Below are 24332 nucleotides of genomic sequence, written 5' to 3'. Positions count from 1 at the left end.
GTTTTATTTTTTCTAGTGCTTAATATTTGTCTTGTCATTTACTTAGTTTTCTGTATATCTGTAACTATTTTTCCCCAAATTCTGATAGAGCTTAAAATCTGTTAACTCATTCAAATGCATCAGGTCAAGAATGTCCATATTTTTTAGACTTTCAATATTTAGTGAAAATAATGAAAAATACTTTTTTGATGGTGAATTTTATCATATGTATTTTAATGACATTGACCTTTTTTGAATACAAAAGCATTATCTATTCCTTAGTGAAAATTTGGAAACCACCAAAATGTATACTCATGTTATTAACGTTTATCTTTAATTCAACTATCCCCTTAGAATCAACTCCTTGTTATTTTGCTTGCTATCCTTTTACACACACACACACACACACACAATTTGTTACCAATTGCTGTGTAACAAACCAACCATTTATTTAGCTTACTATTCTGAGGGTCAGCAATTTAGGCTGGGCTCAGCTGGGCATTTCTTCTGCTGATCTCAGCTGGTCCACTCATGCATCCGTGGTCAGTTGCAGGTCAGCTGCAAGTCAGCAAGGTGGCTCTGCTTCTTAGGGTTGGTTGGCAGTTGACTAGGACCATGGGACCATGGCATGGGTACCTCTCATCATCCAGCAGACTAATCCCAGCTTATATATATGGTGGCCCCAAGGTTCCAGGAACAGCAAGAGAGCAAACTCCAATGTGCAAAATACCTTTTGAGCCTCTGTTTATGCCACATTTTCTAATATCCCAGTTACCAAAGCAAGTCACATGGCCAAACTGAGATTTGAGGGAAGGAGTTCACCTCTTTTTTTTATTATTATTATTATTAATTAATTAATTTATATGTTTATTTTTGGCTGCGTTGGGTCTTCGTTTCTGTGCGAGGGCTTTCTCTAGTTGCGGCAAGCGGGGGCCACTCGTCATCACGGTGCGTGGGCCTCTCACTATCACGACCTCTCTTGCTGTGGAGCACAGGCTCCAGACGCGCAGGCTCAGTAGTTGTGGCTCATGGGCCTAGTTGCTCCGCGGCATGTGGGATCTTCCCAGACCGGGGCTCGAACCCGTGTCCCCTGCATTGGCAGGCGGATTCTCAACCACTGCACCACCAGGGAAGCCCAGGAGTTCACCTCTTGGTGAGAAGAGCTTCAAAGTGACCTTGCAAAGGGGAATTACATATAGAAATGAGAAGAATTTTTGGCCATTAAAAAATATGTATGTATATATGTATATAATATGTGTTATGCATATACTTTTTTAAAAACGAAATTTGGATAGGATTTATTATTTAAAAAAATTTTTTTTTATTTAGCTGCACTTCAGGTTCTTAGTTCCCCAACCATGAATCGAACCTGGGCCCTGGGAGTGAAAGTGTGGAGTCCTAAGCACTGGACTGCCAGGAAGTTCCCAACAAAATTTGGATTATAGTGTATATAGCGTATATAGCATTTATTTTTCACCTAATATATCATGGTCATAGGAAAGGCTTTTAGAAATCTAAATCTTATTTTGATGCATACTTTTTTGATACAACCTTTTTTTTCTATGTTAGGAGTTGGCAAACTACAATCCATGGGCTGAATATGGCCCACTGCCTGTTTTTATAAATTTTGGGGAACACAGTTTACATTCATTTACTTACTGTTTGTGGCTACTTCTGTGCTCTAATGGTAGAATTGAGTAGTTGTGACAGATACGATATGGCTAACAAAACTTAAAATTTTTACTCTTTGGCCCTTTAAAGAAAGTTTATCAACACTTGTCCTATGCTGTTTTAATCTTGGTAAGTGAGGCCAGAAGTTGGTGGCATTAGTGTGAACCTCTTGCTTTATCTGCAAATTTGCCTAAGGGCAGGATGATAGAATGGATGAATAATTGCTTGAGTGAGTTTCCTTCAGCTCCAATAATTATGATTTTTTAAGAGCTTGTAGAAGACATAGTAGTGACCTCTACAGTGGAAATAGAAAGGATAATTCTCAAAAATTTCAAATCTTCATCATGTTGAATGAACTTGGTGAATGTTCCAGAAAGATTTGACAGTTATTTTTCTTGATCTGTAGAAATACTTAATACGTATAGCAATCTAGCTGACGTGTGTACATATTTAGTGATAGTAGAATCTATAATTGCCATTTAGAAGCTTTTCGCTCATTGATAGTGGGTATGGAAAGATAACTTTACCTTAGAAAACTACTTTGTTAATTGACCAATTGTCTGACCAGTAGACAGACAGATAGATATTTAGATTTATTTATTACAGTTTTTAAAGATTTCTACATAGTCACAAAATTATACAAAAATCGGAAATACAATACAAATATATATTTTTTTCCCCTGAACCACTTGAGAGTAAGTTATTGATGTGATGCTCCATCACCCTGGAATACTTTAGTGTCTTATTTCCTAAAGCAAAGACATTCTTCAATATAACCATAAAAATCAGGAAATTATAATTGATTCATTGTTATCTAATACTCAGGACCAGATCAAATTTTGCAAGTTGTCTCTATGAAGTTTTTATAGCAGAAAGATCCAGTTCAGAATCATACATTGCATTTGGTTGTCGCTTTGCTATTTTCTTCAGTCTGGAACAGTTCCTCAGTCTTCCCTTGTCTTTCATGACCTTGACACTTAAGATTATAGCCTTTCTAGAATGTCTCTCAACTTTGGGTTTTATTGTCATTAGATTAAAGTTATATATCTTTGGCAAGAATGTCACAGAAGTGATGCTGCATTCTACCTACTGCATCCTATGAGGTGGCAGATAGTTTCATTTTGTTTCATTACTGATGATTACTTTGATAACTTGATTAATATGATATCTGCTAGGCATCACTATAAAGTTATCTTTCTCCCTTCATGATTAAAGAGGACTTTGTAGGGAGGAACTCTGAAACTATATAAATAGCATGTCCTCATCAAACATTCAGTTTATTAATTTTATATTTATCTTTATGGACTCGTGATTTTACATTTTATTAAGTGAGTGATAATCTGTTATTATATGATTTGTTTAAATGCTCAAGTGCGAGTTCAGTTAAGTTGCTTGTGTCTTTCTGACATGTATCCATTATCTTAGAGCACTTACTTGCTTTCTGGCATAATAAGATGTTCTAGGGTCATCTCCATCTTGTCGTTTCCCCACCCCAGTCCTGGATTCATCCATTTTTTCAGAGAACCCTGGTTTCTTTTAAATACTTAAAGAAGCCAAGTTTTCAGCATTGGCTTTGCCCACTGCTATTGGGGTTGCTGTTCCAGGCCCTTTCAGCAGACGGAACTAGGCAATACGTGTCTTTGTAATATGTGTGTATATACACACGTGAACACACACACAGACAAATATATACTTACAGATATATATTTATATTTTTCTCTATTTATATGTTCAAAATTATGTATTTATAACAATACATCCAATTCCTGTTCAACACCAGAGAGTTCTTTCTAAGTTTCTTCTTTTTTATAATTTTTGGTGAAAAATCTATTCCCACTTTTTCAAAAAGTTAAAAATAGAATTACCATATAATCCAGAAATTCCATTTCTAGGTATATATATATATCCCAAAGGATTGAAAGCAGGTATTGAAACACATACCTGTACACCAATGTTCATAGCAGTGTTATTCACAAGACCCAAAGGATGAAAAGAACCTATGTGTCTGTCGAGAGATGGATGGATAAACAAATGTGGTATATACATGGAATGCTTAGCCCTAAAATGGAAGGAAATTCTGACACATGCTATAACAAAGATTGAAGATATTATGCTAAGAGAAATAAGCCAGTTAGAAAATGACAAATACTGTATGATTCCACTTATAATTTCCTTTGTGTTGCTATTATAGAAATAGAATTCATTTTTTTATGTTGACCATGTAACCTGCAAATTTGCTAAGTCACTTTTTGGTTCTAGCTGATATTTTTGGAGATTTTATAGGACTTCCTAAGAATACAGAGCTGTATGTTTTCAATCTCTAATAAACATTTTACTTCTTTTAGTGTTTGGCTTTTAATATGTTTTCTTGTTTTATCTCAGTGGCTAGGATACGCCAAGGTTGAATTGGAGTGGTGAGAGTAGACATCTTTGCCTTGTACAAATCTTAGGGGGAAACAAAACCATTAAGAATTATGTTTGATGTAGGTGTTTTGTATATGGTCTTTATCAGGTTGAGGAAGTTTCCTTCTGTTCCTAGTTTTTTTCTTTTTTCTTTCTTTCTTTTTTTTTTTTTTTTTTTGGCTGCACTGTGCAGCTTGTGGGATCTTAGTTCCCTGACCAGGGGTTGAACCTGTGCCCCGCTGCATTGGAAGTGTGGAGTCTTAACCACTGGACCGCCAGGGAGGTGCCCTCTTCTATTCCTAGTTTTCTGAAAGTTTTGTAATGAATGAGTGTTGAATTTTGTATTTTAAATTTTATTGCATCCATTAGTAGGATCATATGGTTTTACTCCTATATCCTGTGGATATGTTGAATTACGTTGTTTGGTTTTTGGATGCTGACCCAACCTCACATTCAAATGAAAGCTGGAATAAAACCCACTTGGTCATGGTTCAGTACCCTTTTTATATATTGCTAGGTTTGACTTGCCAAGTTTTCTTAAGGATTTCTTGCATCTCTGCTAATAAAGATATTGGTCTTTAGTGTTTTGTGTATGTGTGTTATTTTTGTCTGGTTTTGATATGAGGGTAATGCTGACCTTATGAATTGGAAGTATTGGTATTCTTAAATTTTTGATAGAATTCACCAATGAAGCCATCTGGGCCTTGCATCTTATTTTTGGAAAGGGTTTCACTTACACATTTAATTTCTTTAATAAATATAGGACTATTCAGATTTTCTGTTGCTCCTTGAGTTGGTTTTGGTAATTATATCTTTCAAGAAATTTGTCCATTTCAGTCAAGTTTTTAAATTTATTGGCATAATATTCAAAATATTCTCCTTTTTTAAAAAAACTGTAGGATCTATAGTGATATGCCCTCTTCATTTCTGATACTCAGAATTCGCATTTTTTCTCTGTTTTTTGATCAATCTAGGTAGAGATGTATACATTTTATTATCTTAAAAAAACGGTTTGTTTCTGTTGATTTTTCTTTAATGATTTTTCCATTTTCTATTTCATTGATTTCTACTTCTGTCTTTATGTCCTTCATTTTACTTTTTTTAGATTTAATTTACTCTTTTTCTAATTTCTTGAGGTTGAATCTTAGATAATTGATTTTGGTCCTTTTCCCCCCCTAAAACAACCATTGAAAGCTATGCATTTCCTTCTGCTTTACGCGCATCACACAGATTTTGATATTATGTTACATTTTATCTCATTTTCCTTTTGATTTCTTTTCTGACCCAAGATTTATTTACAATAAATAAATACAAAATAGTTTAGTTTTTTCCCCAGATATGTTTCTCTTATTGATTTGTGATTTGTGTGGTTAGAGAACATATTTTATATGATTCCAATTCCTTTCAATTTAATAATCAGTGAAAGCTCTAAATTCTTAGGAAAAATGTGTATTCATTTATAGACTACTACTCTGTTATTTGGTGTAGTAGTCTATAAATGTCAGTTGGCTCAAGTTGGCTGATTATGTTGTTCATGTCTTCTATAACCTTACTGATTTTTTTGGTCTACTTGTAAAGTAGAGAAGAGTGCTAAAGTCCCTATAATTGTGGATTTGTTTCTTTCAATTCTATGAATTTTCGCTTCCTGGAATTTAAGCTCTGATATTAGTTGTATAAACATTTAAGATTATGTCTTCTTGATGAATTAACCCATCTGTCGTTAGCAAATGTCTTTGTTCTGAAATCTATTTTGCCTAATTAATCAAATCACTCTGGCTTTCTTGTGATTAGTGTTTGAGTAGTATATCTTTTTTCATCCTTTTACTTTTAACTTATCTGTGTCTTTACATTTAAAATGGGTTTCTTGTACATCGTTCAATCTTCCTTTTTTATCCACTCTGACAAACCCTGCCTTTTAATTGGAGTATTCATACCCTATACGTTTAATATAATAATCAGTATGTCTCAGTTGTTCCTTATTTGCCTTAAATTTTTTTTTGACCTTCTTTTGGATCAATTGAACATGTTTTAGGATTCCATCTTTTCTCCACCATTTTCTTCTTAGTATAACTCTTAGCTTATTTGTTTTGGGGTTTCTCTGAGGTTTACAATTTCCATCTTAAATTTATCATGTACTTTCAAATATTTTACTTCACATACAGCAGGGGTCCCCAACCCCCACGGCCTGTTAGGAACCGGGCTGCACAGCAGGAGGTGAGTGGTGAGCAAGTGAGAGAAGCTTCATCTGCCACTCCGCATCACTCGCATTGCCACCTGAATCATCCCCATCATTGCTTGCATTACCGCCTGAACCATTGCTCGCATTACCGCCTGAACCATCCCCCTCAATCCGTGGAAAAATTGTCTTCTACAAAACTGGTCCCTGGTGCCAAACAGGTTGGGAACTGCTGACATACAGTGTATAAAAACTTTCTCCCACTATGCTTTCATTTCCACTTTCTCATATGTAATTTTTTTTATTGGACTGTAATTGCTTTACAATGTTGTGTTAGTTTCTGCTGTACATTTAAGTGAATCAGCAATATGTTTACATATATCCCCTCCCGCTTGGACCCCCCCCCCATCTAGGTCATCACAGAACACCGAACTGAGTTCCCTGTGCTATATAGCAGGTTCCCACTAGCTATTTATGTTACACATTTAGTAAAATACTGTATTTATGTCAAACCTAATCTCCCAATTCATCCCACCCTCCCCTTCCCACCCTGTGTCCACACGTTCATACTCTATGCCAGTGTCTCTACTCCTGCCCTGCAGGTAGGTTCATCTGTACCATTTTTCTAGATACCATATATATGTGTTAATATATGGTATTTGTTTTTCTCTTTCTGACTTACTTCACTCTGTATGACAGACTCTAGGTACATCCACATCTCTACAAATGACCCAATTTCATTTCTTTTTATGGCTGAGTAATATATATTATATATATGTACCATGTCTTCTTTATCCATTCATTTGTCAATGGACGTTTAGATTGTTTCCACGTCCTGGCTATTGTAAATAGTGCTGCAGTGAACATTGGGGTACATATGACTTTTTGAATTATGGTTTTCTCAGGGTATATGCCCAGTAGTGGGATTGCTGGGTCATATGGTAGTTCTATTTTTAGTTATTCAATGAACGTCCATACTGTTCTCCACAGTGGCTGTATCAATTTACATTCCCACCAGCAGTGATAGAGGGTTCCCTTTTCTCCACACCCTCTCCAGCATTTATTGTTTGTAGATTTTTTGATGATGGCCATTCTGACCAGTGTGAGGTGATACCTCATTGTAGTTTTGGTTTGCATTTCTCTAATAATTAGTGGTGTTGAGCATCTTTTTCATGTGCCTTTTGGCCATCAGTATGTCTTCTTTGTAGAAATGTCTATTTAGATCTTCTGCCTATTTTTTGATTGGGTTGTTTGTTTTTTTGATATTGAGCTGCATGAGCTGTGTGTATATTTCTGAGATTTGTCCGTTCCTTCATTTGCAAATATTTTCTCCCATTCTGAGGGTTGTCTTTTCGTCTTGTTTATGGTTTCCTTTGCTGTGCAAAAGCTTTTAAGTTTCATAGGTTTCATTTGCTTATTTTTTATTTTATTTTCATTACTCTAGGAAATGTGTCAAAAAAGATCTTGCTGTGATTTATGTTGTAGGGTGTTCTTCCTCTGTTTCCCGCTAAGAGTTTTATAGTGTCCAATCTTACATTTAGGTCTTTAATCCATTTTGAGTTTATTTTTGTGTATGGTGTTAGGTAGTGTTCTAATTTCATTCTTTGACATGTAGCTGTCCAGTTTTCCCAGCACCCCTTCTTGAAGAGGGTGTCTTTTCTCCATTGTATATTCTTGCCTCCTTTGTCATAGATTAGGTTACCATAGGTGCGTGGGTTTATCTCTGGGCTTTCTATCTTGTACCATTGATCTATATTTCTGTTTTTGTGCCAGTACCATACTGTCTTGATTACTGTAGCTTTGTAGTATAATCTGAAGTTGGGGAGCCTGATTCCTCCAACTCCATTTTCTTTCACAGGATTCGCTTTGGCTATTCGGGGTCTTTTGTGTTTCCATACAAATTATAAAATTTTTTGTTCTAATTCTGTGAAAAATGCCATTGGTAATTTGATAGAGATTGCATTGAATCTGTCGATTGCTTTGAGTAGTATAGTCAATTTCACAATATTGATTCTTCTAATCCAAGAACATGTGTATCTTTCCATCTGTTGTCATCTTTGATTTCTTTCATCAGTGTCTTATAATTTTCTGAGTACAGGTATTTTTGCCTCCTTAGGTAGGTTCATTCCTAGGTATTTTATTCTTTTTGTTGTGATGGTAAATAGGATTGTTTCCTTAATTTCTCTTTTTGATCTTTTGTTGTTAGTGTATAGGAATGCAAGAGATTTCTGTGCATTAACTTGGTATCCCTCAACTTTACTAAGTTCGTTGATTAGCTCCAGTAGTTTTCTGGTGCCATCTTTAGGATTCTCTATGTATAGTCTCATATCATCTGCAAACAGTGACAGTTTTACTTCTTCTTTTCCAATTTGGATTCCTTTTATTTCTTTTTCTTCTCTGATTACCATGGCTAGGACTTCCAAAACTATGTTGAATAATAGTGGCGAGAGTGGAGTCCTTGTCTTGTTCCTGATCTTAGAGGAAATGCTTTCAGTTTTTCACCATTGAGAATGATGTTTGCTGTGGGTTTGTCAAATATGGCCTTTATTATGTTGAGATAGGTTCCCTCTGTGCCTACTTTCTGGAGAGTTTTTATCATAAATGGGTGTTGATTTTGTCAAAAGCTTTTTCTGCATCTATTGAGATATATAGTTTTTATTCTTCAATTTGTTAATATGGTGTATCACATTGATTGATTTGCATTTATTGAAAAATCCTTGCATTCCTGGGATAAACCCCAGTTGATCATGGTGTTAGGTTATGATCCTTTTAATATGTTGTTGGATTCAGTTTGCTAGTATTTTCTTGAGGATCTTTATGTCTATGTTCATCAGTGATATTGGTGTGTAGTTTTCTTTTTTTGTGATATCTTTGGTTTTGGTATCAGGGTGATGGTGGCCTTGTTGAATGAGTTTGAGAGTGTTCTGCCCTCTGCTATTTTTTGGAAGAGTTTGAGAAGGATAGGTGTTAGGTCTTCTCTAAATGTTTGATAGAATTCACCTGTGAAGCCATCTGGTCCTGGACTTTTGTTTGTTGGAAGATTTTTAATTACAGTTTCAATTTCATTATTTGTGATTTGTCTGTTTATATTTTCTAATTCTTCCTGGTGCAGTCTTGGAAGGTTGTACCTTTCCAAGAATGTCCATTTCTTCCAGGTTGTCCATTTTATTGTCATATAGTTGCTTGTAGTAGTCTCTTATGATCCTTTGTATTTCTGCAGTGTCAGTTGTAATTTCTCCTTTTTCATTCCAATTTTATTGATTGAGTCCTCTCCCTTTTTTTCTTGATGAGTCTGGCTAAAAGTTTATCAATTTTGTTTATCTTCTCAAAGAGTCAACTTTTAATTTTATGGACCTTTGCTATTGTTTTCTTCATTTCTATTTCATTTGTTTCTGCTCTGATCTTTATGGTTTCTTTCCTTCTACTAACTTTGGGGGTTTTTTTGTTCTTCTTTCTGTAGTTGCTTTAGGTGTAAGGTTAGATTGTTTATTTGAGATTTTTCTTGTTTCTTGAGGTAGGCTTGTATAGCCATAAACATCCCTCTTAGAACTGCTTTTGCTGCATCCCATAGGTTTTGGGTCATCGTGTTTTCATTGTCATTTGTCTCTAGGTATTTTTTGATTTCCTCTTTGATTTCTTCAGTGATCTTTAGGTTATTTAGCAAGATATTGTTTGGCTTCCATGTGTTTGTGTTTTTTCCAGTTTTTTTTCCTGTGATTGATTTCTAATCTCATAGCGTTGTGGTCAGAAAAGATGCTTGATTTGATTTCAGTTTTCTTAAATTTTCCGAGGCTTGATCTGTGACCCAAGATGTGATCTATGCTGGAGAATGTTCTGTGTGCACTTGAGAAGAAAGTGTATTCTGCTGCTTTTGGGTGGAATGTCCTATCAGTATCAATTAAATCTATCTGTTCTGTTGTGTCATTTAAAGCTTGTGTTTCCTTATTTATTTTCTGTCTGGATGACTTGTCCATTGGTGTAAGTGGAGTGTTAAAGTCCCTTACTATTATTGTGTTATTGTCAATATCTGCTTTTATGGAAAAATGTAGATTTCCCTGTTAGCATTTGCCATATGTATTGAGATGCTGCTAAGTTGGGTGCATAAATATTTATAATTGTTATATTTTCTTCTTGGATTGATCATTATGTAGTGCCTTTCCTTATCTCTTTTAACAGTCTTTATTTTAAAGTCTATTTTATCTGATATGAATATTGCTACTCCAGCTTTCTTGTGATTTCCATTTACATGGAATATCTTTTTACAGCCCCTCACTTTTTGTCTGTATGTATCCCTAGGTCTGAAGTGGGTCTCTTGTAAGACAGCATATATATGAGTCTTGTTTTTGTATCCATTCAGCCAGTCTGTGTCTTTTGGTTGGACATTTAATCCACTTACATTCAAGGTAATTATCGATATGTATGTTCCTATTACCATTTTCTTAATTGTTTTGGGTTTGTTTTTGTGGGTCTTTTTCCTCTCCTGTGTTTCCCTCCTAGAGAAGTTCCTTTAGCATTTGTTGTAAAGCTGGTTTGGGAGTGCTGAATTCTCTTAGCTTTTGCTTGTTTGTGAAGGTTTTGATTTCTCTGTTGAATCTGAATGAGATCCTTGCTGGGTAGAGTAATTTTGGTTGTAGGTGTTTCCCTTTCATCACTTTAAATATGTCCTGCCAGTCCCTTCTGGCCTGCAGAGTTTCTGCTGAAAAATCAGCTGATAACCTTATGGGGATTCCCTTGTATGTTATTTGTTGCTTTTCCCTTGCTGCTTTTAATATTTTTTTTCTTTCTCTTTAAATTTTGTTCATTTGATAATTATGTGTCTTGGTGTGTTTCTCATTGGGTTTATCCTGTAGGGCCTCTCTGCACTTCCCGGACTTGGTTGGCTATTTCCTTTCCCATGTTAGGGAAGTTTTCCACCATAATCTCTTCATATATTTTCTCAGACCCTTTGTCTTTCTCTTCTTCTTCTGGGACCCCTGTGATTTGAATGTTGGTGTGTTTAATGTTGTCCCAGAGATCTCTGAAACTCTCCTCTATTCTTTTCATTCTTTTTTCTTTATTCTGCTCCTCGGCAGTTATTTCCATCATTCTATCTTCCAGCTCACTTATTCGTTCTTCAGCCTCAGTTATTCTGCTATTGATTCCTTCTAATGTATTATTCATTTCAGTTATTGTGTTGTTCATCACTCTTTGTTCTTTAGTTCTTATAGGTCTTTGTTAAACATTTCTTGTATTTTCTCCGTCCTTGCCTCCTTTCTGTTTCCGAGATTTTGGATCATTTTTACTAATATTACTCTGAATTCTTTTTCAGGTAGGTTACCTATTTCCTTTCATTTATTAGGTCTGTAGGTTTTTACCTGGCCCCTTCGTCTGTAACATATTCTTTGGTTCTCTAATTTTTTTTTTTTTTTTTATCTGGGCCTGTGTTCCTGTCTTACTGATTCTTTGACCTGAGGCATCCAGCACTGGAAATTTTAGGCTGTTGGGTAGAGCCGGGTCTTGGTCCTGAGATGAGGATCTCCGGGAGACCTCACTCTGATGAATATTCCCTGAGGTCTGAGGTTCTCTTTTAGTCCAGCAGTTTGGACTTGGCACTCCCACCACGGGAACTGAGGCCTAACCTCTTGCCTGGGAACCAAGATCCCCCCAGCCACAGCGTGACAAAAGAAAAAAAAAAGCAGTGCAATAACAAAGAATAAAAAATAAAATAATATTAGAGAAATAGAAAATATATTAGAAAAAATAAAAATATAAGTGAAACAAAAACAACAGGGTTAAACAGAACCACAACAGCAAAAAGAACAGAGGGGGGAACAAACCAAAAGGAGCAGAACAATAACAAAGAATAAAAGATAAAATAAAATTAAAAAAATAAAAAAATTTATTAGAAAAAATGAAAATATAAGTGAAACAACAATAACAAGGTAAAACAGAACCACAACCACAAAAAGAAAAAGAAAAAAAAATGGAAAAAGAAAAAAGTGCCTGCAAAGCCCTTGGCTGTGGGGGACGGAGTCTAGGCGGGGGTGGGGATTAGGTGGGGCAGGGTCTAGCCTCAGGACCCGCGTGGCCACCTGGCCGTGGTGTAGTGCAGAGATAAGGCCCTGGGTGGGGGTGCGGGGACAGGACTTAGGCCCAGCGTGGCTGGACGGGGCCTCAAGAGGGCAGAGGATCAAGCCTGGGACCTTAGTAGGCTCCTGGTGGCTCAAGTGGGCGGGGGAAATGCTGGCCTATTCTCTTCCAGTCCTCTAATCCCCCGAGGGTCTCCCCCTGTCCCCACTGATCCCTTCATTGTGAGTGGGCCCCTCCTGAGCGTGGGAACCCGTCCCCTCCTGCAGCCACCCCTCAGGAGTGCCGGTCCCATCCCACCTCCAGTTCTCCTCTCCCCTTGTCCTACTCCATTGCTCGGGGGTTCTTCCCATTCCCTTAGGTGTCCGTGGTCCCCCACCAGTGCCTGGGAGGTGCCCTAGGTGTGAGGAGACGCAAACTCTGTGTCCTCCTACTCTGCCATATTGACTCCGCTCTGGTAATTTTTGTTACATACTTTTGTATGTATTGTGAACCATAGAGTATTTTATTATTATTTTTTCCCTTAAATCATCAGTTATTTTTTAAATTACTTTTTGTGTGTGTGTGTGTGGTACGCGGGCTTCTCACTGTTGTGGCCTCTCCCGTTGTGGAGCACAGGCTCCGGACGCGCTCACGGGCCCTGCCGCTCCGCGGCATGTGGGATCTTCCCGGACCAGGGCACGAACCCATGTCCCCATATATAGTTGGAATCATACAGTATGTAGCCCTTCAGACTACAGCCCTTCAGTATGTAGTAATATTTAAGATTCCTCCTTGTCTTTTTATGGCTTAATAGCTCATTTCCTTTTAGTGCTAAGTAATATTCCTTTGTCTGGATGTACCACAGTTTATTTATCCATTCCCCTATTGAAGGACATAGTGATTGCTTCTAAGTTTTGGCAGTTATGAATAGAGCTGCTCTCATCATTTGTGTGCAGGTTTTGTGTGGGCATATGTTTTCACCTCCTGTGGGTAAATACTAAGGAGCATGACTGCTTGATCATATGGTAAGAGTAGGTTTAGTTTTGTAAGAGACTGCCAAACTTTCTTTTGAAGTGGCTGTACTACTTTGCATTCCACCGGCAATAAATGAATTCCTTTTGTTCCAGATCTCCACATTCTTGTCAGCATTTGCTGTTGTCATTTTTCCTGATTTTAGCCATTCTAATAAGTGTGTGGTAGTATCTCATTGTTTAACATGCATTAGTCTAATGACATATGATGTTGAGCATCTTTTCATATGCTTATTTGCTACTTTTTTTTTTTTTTTTTTTTTGCGGTATGTGGACCTCTCGCTGTTGTGGCCTCTCCCACTGTGGAGCACAGGCTCCGGATGCGCAGGCTCAGCGGCCATGGCCCACGGGCCCAGCCGCTCTGCGGCACGTGGGATCCTCCCGGACCGGGGCACAAACCCACGTCCCCTGTATCGGCAGGCGGACTCTCAACCACTGCGCCACCAGGGAAGCCTATTTGCTACATTTTAAAATAATTATTTAATTTTTTGGACTGCATTCGGTCTTCGTTGCTGTGCACAGGCTTTCTCTAGTTACAGTGAGTGGGCGCTACTCTTTGTTGCAGTGAGAGGGCTTCTCATTACAGTGGCTTCTCTTGTTGTGGAGCACGGGCTCTAGGCATGTGGGCTCAGTAGTTGTGGTTCGTGGGTTCTAGAGCACAAGCTCAGTAGTTGTGGTGCACGGGCTTAGTTGCTCCGTGGCATGTGGGATCTTCCCAAGCCAGGGCTCAACCCGTGTCCCCTGCATTAGCAGGCAGATTCTTAACCACTGCGCCACCAGGGAAGCCCCTATTTGCTACATTTTTGTCTTCTTTGGTGAGATGTCTGAGGTCTTTGGCCCATTTTTAAATTGGGTTGTTTGTTTTCTTCTTGTTGAGTTTTAAGAGTGCTTTTTTGTATATTTTGGTTAATTCCTTTATCAGATATGTCTTTTGTAAACATTCTTTTCCCAGGCTGAGGTTTGCCTTCTCATTCTCTTGACCTTGTCTTTCACAGAGCAGAAGTTTTTAATTTTAATGAAATCTAGATTATTAATTATTTCTTTCACAGATTGTGCCTGTGGTGTTATATCTAAAAAGTCAGCACCATACCCAAGGTCATCTAGGTTTTTGCCTTTGTTCTTTTCTAGGAGTTTCATACTTTAGTGTTTTACATTTAGGTCTGGGTTCACTTTGAGTTTATTTTTGTGTAGGTTGTGAGATGTGGATCTAGGTTCATTCTTTTTGCATGTGGATGTCCAGTGGTTCCAGTGCCATTTGTTGAAGAGGCTGTCTTTGCTCCAGTGTTTTGCCTTTGCTCTTTTATCAAAGTTCAATTAACTATATTTATGTTGGTTTATTTCTGGACTCTCTATTCTGTTCCATCAATGTATTTGTCAGTTCTTTTGCCTGTCATACTGTCTTGATTATAGTACGTGTTGAAGTTGGGTGGCATTGTCCTCCAATTTTGTTCTTCTCCTTCAGTATTGTGTTGGCTATTTTGGATCTTTTACCTTTTCATATACAGTTTAGAATTAGTTTGTCAGTATTCACAAAATTACTAACTGGGATCTTGACTGAGATTGAATTTAATCTATAGATGAAGTTGGGAAGAACTGACATCTTAATGATACTGCGTCTTCCTGTCCATGAACATGGAATGTCTCTGCATTTATTTTGTTGTTCTTTGATTTTGTTCATCAGAATTTTGTAGTTTTCCTCCTATAGATCTTGTACATGTTTTGTCAGATTTAGACCTAGGTATTTCATTTTCGGGGGTGCTAATGTAATTGGTATTGTGTTTTTAATTCCAAAATCCACTTGTTCATTGTTAGTATATGGGAAAGTAATTGACCTTTGTAAATGAACCTTGTATCCTGGAACCTTGATATAATCATTTATTAGTTTCAGGAGGTTTTTTGTTGATACTTCCAAATTTTCTACATAGACGATTGGCTAACAGAGACAGTTTTATATCTTCTCAATTTTTTAAAAAATAAATTATTTATTTATTTTTGGCTGCGTTGGGTCTTTGTTGCTGCACGCGGGCTTTCTCTAGTCACTGTGAGCGGGGGCTGCTCTTTGTTGCAGTGTGCGAGCCTCTTCTTGTGGTGGCTTCTCTTGTTGCACAGGCTCTAGGCACGTGGGCTTCAGTAGTTGTGGCACATGGGCTCAGTAGTTGTGGCTCGCGGGCTATAGAGCACAGGCTCAGTAGTTGTGGAGCATTGGCTTAGTTGCTCTGCAGCATGTGGGGTCTTCCTGGACCAGGGCTCGAACCCATGTCCCACGCATTGGCAGGAGGATTCTTATCTACTGAGCCACCAGGGAAGCCCTCTCAATTTGTATACCTATATTTCCTTTTCTTGTCTTATAACATAAGGAAAGACATACAGTTGAAAAGAAATGGTGAGAGGGAATATCATTGCCTTGTACCTAATCTCAGAAATCTTTTAAGTTTCTCACCATTAAGTATGATGTTAGCTCTAGGGTTTTTTTGTAGATATTCTTTATCAACTTGAGGAAGTGCTCCTCTATTCCTAGTATACTGAGAGTGTTTATCATGTATGTGTGGATTTTGTCAAATCCTTTTTTGCAGCTATTGATATGATCATGTGATTTTTCTTTCTTAACCCACCAGTGTGTGATGGATTATATTAGTTGATTTTCAAATGTTGAACCAACCTGCATAGCTGGGATAAATCACACTTGGTCATAGTTTATAATTCTTTTTACACATTGTTGGTTTCAATTTGTTAATATTATCTTGCTATTATTTGGTTGAGGATTTTTGCATTTGTGTCCATGGGAGATATTGATGTGTAGCTTTCTTTTTTTTTTTTTTTTTTTTTTTGCGGTATGCGGGCCTCTCACCGCTGCGGCCTCCCCCGCCGCGGAGCACAGGCTCCGGACGCGCAGGCTCCGGACGCGCAGGCTCAGCGGCCATGGCTCAAGGGCCCAGCCGCTCCGCGGCATATGGGATCCTCCCAGACCGGGGCACGAACCCGTATCCCCTGCATCGGCAGGCGGACTCTCAACCACTTGCGCCACCAGGGAGGCCCTAGCTTTCTTTTAATGTCTTTGCCTGGTTTTGGTATTAGGGTAATGCTGGCCTAATAGAATGAGTTGGCAGCATTCCCTCTGCATCTGTCTTCTGAAAAAGATTGTAGAGAATTGGTATGGTTTCTTCCTTAAATATTTGGTAGAATTCACAAGTGAACCTGTCTGGGTCTGGTGCTTTCTTTTTGGAAGGTTACTAATTATTGATTTAATTGTTTAATACATCTAGGCCTATTCATATTGTCCATTTCTTCTTGTGTCAGATTTGGCAAATAGTATCTTTCAAGGAATTGGTCTATTTCATTAGGTTATCAAATCTGTGGGTGTAGAGTTGTTCATAGTATTTTTTAAAAATTATCCTTAGTGTCCGTAGGCTGCGTAGTGATGGTGCTCTTTCATTTCTGATATTAGTAATTTTTGTCTTCTCTTTTTTTCTTAGTGAGCCTGGCTAGAGACTTAATGATTTTATTGATTTTTTTTTTTTTTTTTTTTTTTTTTTTGCGGTACACGGACCTCTCACTGTTGTGGCCTCTCCCGTTGTGGAGCACAGGCTCCGGACGCGCAGGCTCAGCGGCCATGGCTCACGGGCCCAGCCGCTCCACGGCACGTGGGATCCTCCCGGACCGGGGCACGAACCCGTGTCCCCTGCATCGGCAGGCGGACTCTCAACCACTGTGCCACCAGGGAAGTCCTATTGATTTTTTTTAAAGAAGCAGGTTTTGGTTTGATTTTTCTCCATTGAGTTTCTAGTTTCAATTTCATTGATTTAAGCTCTAATTATTATTATTTCTTTTCTTCTGCTTAATTTGGATTTAGTTTGCTCTTTTTCTAGTTTTCTAAGGTAGCAGCTTAGATTATTGACTTTAGATCTTTCTTCTTTTCTAATATATGCTTTCAGTGCTATAAATTCTTCTCACAACACTACTTTCACTGCCTACCATGTATTTTGATAAGGTGTGTTTTTATTTTCATTAAGCTCAAACTATTTTTAAATTTCTCTTGGGATTTTTTCATTGATCCATGTGTTATTTAGCCATGTGTTGTTTAATCCTCACATATTTTGGGATATTCTAGTTATCTTTCTGTTACTGATTTCTAATTTAATTCAATTGTGGTCTGAGTACAGACATTGTTATGATTTTTTTTAACTTGTTAAAGTATGTTTTATCTCTAGAATGTGGTCTATCTTGGTAAATGGTCCATGTGAAGTAGGGAAGAATGTGTATTCTACCACTGTTGGATGAAGTAGTCTATAGATGTCAGTTATATCCAGTTGACTGGTGATATTGTTGAGTTCAGCTATGTCCTTAGTGATTTTCTGCTTGCTAGGTTTGTCCATTTCTGATAGCAACTCCACCTATGATAGTGGATTTATCTATTTCTCTTGCAGTTCTATTAATTTTTGCTCCATATAGTTTGACACACTGTTGTCACATGTTAAAGATTGGTATTTTTTTCTTGGAGAATTGGCCCCTTTATCATTATGTAATGCCCTTTTTTTCCATCTCTGATAACTTTCCTTTCTTTGAGGTCTTCTGTGTCTGAAATTAATATAGGTACTCTGCTTTCTTCTGATTAGTGTTAGCATGGCATAGTTTTCTCCATTCATTTACTTTTAATCTATAAGTTTTTTCATCTCTAAAGTGGGTTTCTTTTAGACATCAAATATTTGGGTCTTGTTTTATGATCTTCTCTGACAGTTTCTGTCTTTTAATTGGTGTATTTAGACCATTGATGTTCAAACTGATTATTTATTAGGTTGGATTAATATTTACCATATTTATGACTGTTTTCTATTTTTTGCTTTTGTTCTGTGTTCCTCTTTTTGTTTCCCACTCTTTTTATGCATTTTGTAGTTTATTGTCAAGGACCAACAAACAAAATCTGGAAATGCTCTATACAAGTGCTGAGGAGCTACAAAAGAGGGGTGGGGTGGAGGAGATACAATAATACACAACAGTCTTTTGAGGAGCTCCAGCTCTTCATTCTAACACTTGAACCAAGGAGAGACAGCCATCCTTTGTCACTAAGGCTGCAGAAGAATGGAAACCTCACTCAGTTTATCAGTTCTTAGGGCAGATACAGCAAGAACCTATTTAAAGCTGATGCAAAGGCCACTCGTGGTCTTCTGGGAGCCCCCGTACAAAGCAGAATGGATGCTGAAGGTGGTCCATGGCTGCCGGTGGTGGCTGGTCCCAGCTCCCTAGGTCCTGGGCTTCTCTTGATTCTAACTGACAAGCTTGTCAGTCAAATATAGTTGGCCAATGTGGACCTGTCAGTGGATTATCCCAGGGTCTCTTTTGGCTTTATTCATTAGGGCTTGAATTTTTACAGGATCCTTTAGATTCTTATTTTCTCTGAAGACATCTCTTATCCTCCTGATGGTGTAAGTTCTGTAGTTGTTGGCGCTGAAGTGCTTGCCCTCCCTCAGCATTGCCTGGTACATATCCAGCACTCGTGCGTGGCTGGAGGCTGCAATCTCGGAACGAAAAAAACCCAGATGGTCTTCTTTGCAGAGGTCCCAAGTTCAATGCAACCTACAGAACTTCTTCCACTGCAGGGAGCACCAGTGGGACGCACGCGTGGGGCTTGGCCCAGGTAGTGGCCCAGTGTCTAGCCCAGGTGGGCTCTGGCCCTGTGCAGTGGCACAGACACTAAGTAAGTGTTTTATTTGATTCCATTTTCTCTCCTTTCTAGCATAACCATCATATTCCTTCCCTCCCTCCCTCCCTTCCCCTTTTTTACTGGTTGCCCTAGGTTTTGCAATATGTATTTATGGCAAATCCAAATGTACTTTCCCATAACACTATACCACTTCATGGGTAGTGTGAGTACCTTATAATAACAGTGTAATCTTAATTCCTCACTCCATCCCTTGTATCATTGCTGTCATTTATTTCATGCATATATAAGCATATACAGTTGACTCTTGAACAAGGCAGGGGTTAGGGGCACCAACCCCCCAGCAGTCAAAAATCTGTGTATAATTTTTGACTCCCCCAAAACTTAAGTACTAGTAGCCTACTGTTGACCAGAAGCCTTACCAATAGATAACATAAAGTCAATTAACACATATTTTGCATGTTATATGTATTCTTACAATAAAGTAAGCTAGAGAGAGGAAAATGTTATTAAGAAAATCATAAGGAAGAGAAAATATTTCTACAGTACTGTATCAATACTGTAAGTTTACATCATCTATAAGATGATGAAGCATCTGTCAATACCTACATCAATATTATCTTATATGATACAAAGCACTGTAGATGTTGTATGCATTTCTAACACTGGACATCAAAAATGAAAAGATGATGTGAAAAAGAAATGTATATTTATTTAGAGGTATAAAAATTCATACATTGATAATGAAAAAGCAGCAGTATGTTTGCTTTATGGTAACTTAGTGTAACTGATACAGTTTCTTCACAGTAGCCTGACCTATACATGAATGAATGAATCATTCAAAATTGTAAGGTATAAATTGTAAGGTATAATATGGTATTGGAAACATTGTTACATTTTTTTACAAAACACTTACCTGTGATGATATGCTGATGTGCAGTTTATCCAGTTATGAAGCAGAGAGGAATATTATATGGTAATGTAATTCTTTGAAAGTTATAAAATAATAAGAAAACTAACATTAATTTTATATTAAATATCACTGACCTTATGCCTATGTAAGGATAGAATAGCATCTACATATATTTCATGCATTTATGACATACTTTTTCCTATTTATTTATTTATTTGTATTTCTAGGCTCCATGGTTCATCTGTGAGTTTTTTCAAATTTTTGCAAATCTTCAAAAAAATTTCCAATATATTTACTGAAAAAAGTTTATGTAAGTGGAACTGTGTGGTTCAAACCTGTTTTAAGGGTCAACTGTATACTATTATTTATTGATATTATTGGTATTATTATTTTGAACAAACTGTTGTATGTTAGGTCAAATAAGAAAAATGAAAGTTTTAAATTCATATTTACTATTCCTTTTTCCACGCTCTTCCTTACTTTATATATATAAATAATTTTTCCTCTCTCTGAAGAACTTCTTTTAATATTTCTTGAAAGTCAGGTCTACTGGCAACAAATTCCCTCAATTTTTGTTTGAGAAAGTCATTATTTCTCCTTCACTTTTGAAGGATAATTTCTCAGGGTACAGAATTTTAGGTTGGTGTTTTTTTTCTGTCAATGCTTTAAATATTTCACTCCACTCTCTTCTTGCTTGCTTGCTTGCTTTGAGGAGAAGTTGGATGTAATTCTTATCTTTGTTCCTCTGTGGGTAACTGGTTTCTTTCAGGATTTTTTTTTTTAATCTTTGATTTTCTGTGGTTTGAAGATGATATGTTTACATGTAATTTTTTGGGCATTTATCCTGTTTGGTGTTCTCTGAGCTTCCTGAATCTGTGGTTTGGTGCCTGACATCAGTTTGGGGAAAATCTCGGTCATTATTACTTCAAATATGTCTTCTGTTCCTTTCTTTTTTTTCCTTCTAGTATTCCCTTTATGCATATCTTAACTTTTGTAGTTGTCCCACAGTCCTTGGATATTCTCTTTTGTTTTTTTCAGATTTTGTTCTCTTAGGTTTTTTGTTTTCAAGCATTCTATTGAGATATCTAGCTCAGAGTCCTTTGTCAGCCATGTCCAGTCTACTAAGAAGCCCATCAAAAGTATTTTTCATTTCTGCTACAGTGTTTTATTCCTAGCATTAAAAAAATTCTTCCTTAGGATGCCCGTCTCTCAGCTTCCATTGCTTGTCTGCTCTTATGTGCTATGTGCTTTATCCAGTAGAGCCTTTAGCATATTAATCATAGTTGTTTTCAATTCCTGGTATGATAAGTCCAACATCCCTGAAATATCTGGCTTTGATGCTTGCTCAGTCTCTTCAGGTTGTGTTGTTTACCTTTTGGTATATGCCTTGTAATTTTTTTCTTGTTAGCTGGACATGACATACTGGGTAAAATAAGTTGCTATCAACAGGCCTTTAGTAATTTGGTGGTGAGATATGGCAGGGAGGGCAAGTGTTCTATATTCCCATGATTGGGTCTTACTCTTTTAGTGATCCCGTGCCTCTGGACTGGGAACTTCACAGAAGTTTCTCAGTTTTTTCACCCCCTTAGGTGGGACAGGATGGCTTGAGTGGACTGGAGTTGCTTTTTTCCCTTCTCCGATATAGAAGGGACTGCTAGACTGCTAAGTTGGGTATTAGATTAGACTCCGATAATACCCCAGCTGGTTAGGCTCTGGTTAACTAGGCTTTGTTAAGAAGAACAGAGTGCCCTGGTATTTCAAAATGGTTCCTTTTCAATTCCCCTTACTAGGAGCACGAGGGTATATTTCTCTGATGTGTATTGTAGGAACCTGGTCTGGCTCCTGGACGAAAATGTCACAGTATTTGGGAGCCCTCCATGACTGGGCACCCCTGGCATGTTTAGCTCAGAGAGTTACGCATACTGAGCCTCTAGCGGTTCATCACGTACAGTCCAGGTTTTGTTAGCGCAGCTCTTGTTCCTGCACTGGTTTCCACGGGTGGAGACCTGTGTGCTGTTACTCCCTGTATGCACCTGTCGGTCTCTCCAATCTTAAAGGCAATGGTTTGTCCCCCCCTCTCTTACAAACCCAGGAAAAGTTGTTGATTTTTCAGTCTTTTCAGCTTCTTACTTGTTAGGATGGAGTGGTGACTTCCAAGCTATTTATATTCAGAAATGGAAACCAGAAGTCTACCTCCGTTATTTTAAATAAATTTACAAATCAGGAAAATTATTTCTTCCCTCATCTTCCTATTTCTTACTCCTGGTACCCTTCATTCCTTTACATAGTTTCGTTTCTATTTTGTATAATTTTTCTTTTAGCTTGAAAAGCTTTGTTTAACATTTGTAGTGCAGGCCTGCTCCTAACAGGTTTTACTCAGCTTTTCTTTCCCTTCATTTAAAAAAAAAAATGATACAGTGTATGTAAGAAAATTTACCGTTTTAACCATTTTTTGTGTTCGGTTCAGTAGCATTAAGTCTATTCGCATTGCTATGCAACCAGAATGTTTTCATCTTCCCAAACTGAAACTCTGTAACTATATTTTTTTTGAATTTTTGAATTGTATTTTGTTTTATATAGCAGGTTCTTATTAGTCATCAATTTTTTACACATCAGTGTATACATGTCAATCCCAATCGCCCAATTCATCACACCCCCACCCCCACCCCCCTGCTGCTTTCCCCTCTTGGTGTCCATACATTTGTTCTCTACATCTGTTTCTCAATTTCTGCCCTGCAAACCGGTTCATCTGTACCATTTTTCTAGGTTCCACATATATGTGTTAATATACGATATTTGTTTTTCTCTTTCTGACTTACTTCACTCTGTATGACAGTCTAGATCCATCCATGTCTCAACAAATGACCCAATTTCGTTCCTTTTTATGGCTGAGTAGTATTCCATTGTATATGTACCACATCTTTTTTATCCATTTGTCTGTCGACGGGCATTTAGGTTGCTTCCATGACCTGGCTATTGTAAATAGTGCTGCAGTGAACATTGGGGTGCATGTGTCTTTTTTTTTTTTGCGGTATGCGGGCCTCTCACTGTTGTGGCCTCTCCCACTGCGGAGCACAGGCTCCGGATGCACAGGCTCAGCTGCCACGGTTCACGGGCCCAGCCACTCCACGGCATGTGGGATCCTCCCGGACCGGGGCACGAACCTATGTCCGCTGCATCAGCAGGCGGACTCTCAACCACTGCGCCACCAGGGAAGCCCTCATACTTTAAATGTATACTTCTCTTTCTCGTTATGAGGGAGGTTGAGTATCTTTTCAAATATCTGGTTATCTCCTTTGTCAATTAGGTTGTTCCTCTTTTTTTCTTTTCTTTTTTACTGTTTTACAGGGTTCTTCAGTATTAAATTAGGCCCTTATTTGTGTTATGAATTCCAGAACAGTGTTTTTTTTAAAAAAAAACTGATTTGTTCTGGTCTTTTGACTTTGTTTATAATGTTTACATTCCAAATTCCTTAATGTATCTAGTTCTATTTCTGGACTTTTCTATTTTCTTTTTTCATTGATCTATACTGTTCTGATTATTATAGTTCATTAATATTTTGTGTCTAGTTCCTCTTTATTACCCTTTTATTTAAGATGTCTTTTGGCTATTCTTGCTTGTTTATTTTTACGTATGTACTTTAGAGTTAACCTATATAGTTAACAAAATATCCTTGATATATTTTATAGATTATTTGGAAGAGAACTGACTTCTTTATGATAGTAAGTCATCTACTTAAGACCATGCTTTGTTTCTGATTTTTTCTTTATTTCCTTCAGTCATGTTTAAAGTTTTTTTATTAATTTTTTTCAGCTTTATTGAGGTATGATTGACAAAATTGTAAGATATTTAAAGTATACATCATGATGATTTGATATGCATGTAGATCGTGAAAGGATATCCCGTATCTTATTAATTAAGCATCCTCTTACTAACTTCTTAAATGGATTTTTAAGTTGATTCTTAGTAATTTACCTTTTATTTCTGTGTAATTGAGATTTTTTCTTCTATTACATTTTCTAATTAGTTGTAGTTTTATACATAAAGAATATTAATTTCTCTGTTTCCCCCAAACCACATTTACTGTTGTTGTTGTTGTTTTTTTCCTGAGCCACATTAATGAATTCTTCTATTTGTAATAGTTTCAATACATTTTCTCAGGTTTTCCAAGTATACAATCATATCTTCTGTAAATAATGATCATTTACCTTCTTTGCAATTTTTATAATATCTCCTGAAAAAAGTGTTAAGTATAATAATAGTAACAGATTGAATGATCATATATGCTGAAAGAACAGATATAAACTCAGATAGTCCCAGGCATCCCAGAAGTATAGTCATCCTTGTCTCATTTGAGACCTTAATGAGAGTGCTTCTAGTTTCTGTAAGTAAGCATGATACTGGCTTTTGAAACCTTTTACATATGTATATAAGTTATAATACTAAAACATATAA

The 24332-nt window shown here is 37.2% G+C and overlaps 1 protein-coding gene and 1 pseudogene across 6 annotated transcripts in view; one reads left to right on the top strand and one right to left on the bottom strand.

The window, feature by feature from the left end:
- Positions 1 to 24332, top strand: part of BRIP1 (BRCA1 interacting helicase 1) — a 189131-nt gene that overhangs the window by 28753 nt on the left and 136046 nt on the right. The gene's annotated exons all lie outside the window — the stretch shown is intronic.
- LOC132478446 (LYR motif-containing protein 4-like) lies at positions 18546 to 22365 on the bottom strand (annotated as a pseudogene).

This window comes from Mesoplodon densirostris, chromosome 18 (assembly GCF_025265405.1).
Source record: "Mesoplodon densirostris isolate mMesDen1 chromosome 18, mMesDen1 primary haplotype, whole genome shotgun sequence".
Classification (NCBI taxonomy): Eukaryota; Metazoa; Chordata; class Mammalia; order Artiodactyla; family Ziphiidae; genus Mesoplodon; species Mesoplodon densirostris.
The sequence above is the reverse complement of the archived record's forward strand: the minus strand, read 5'-3'. Positions and strand labels throughout refer to the sequence as shown.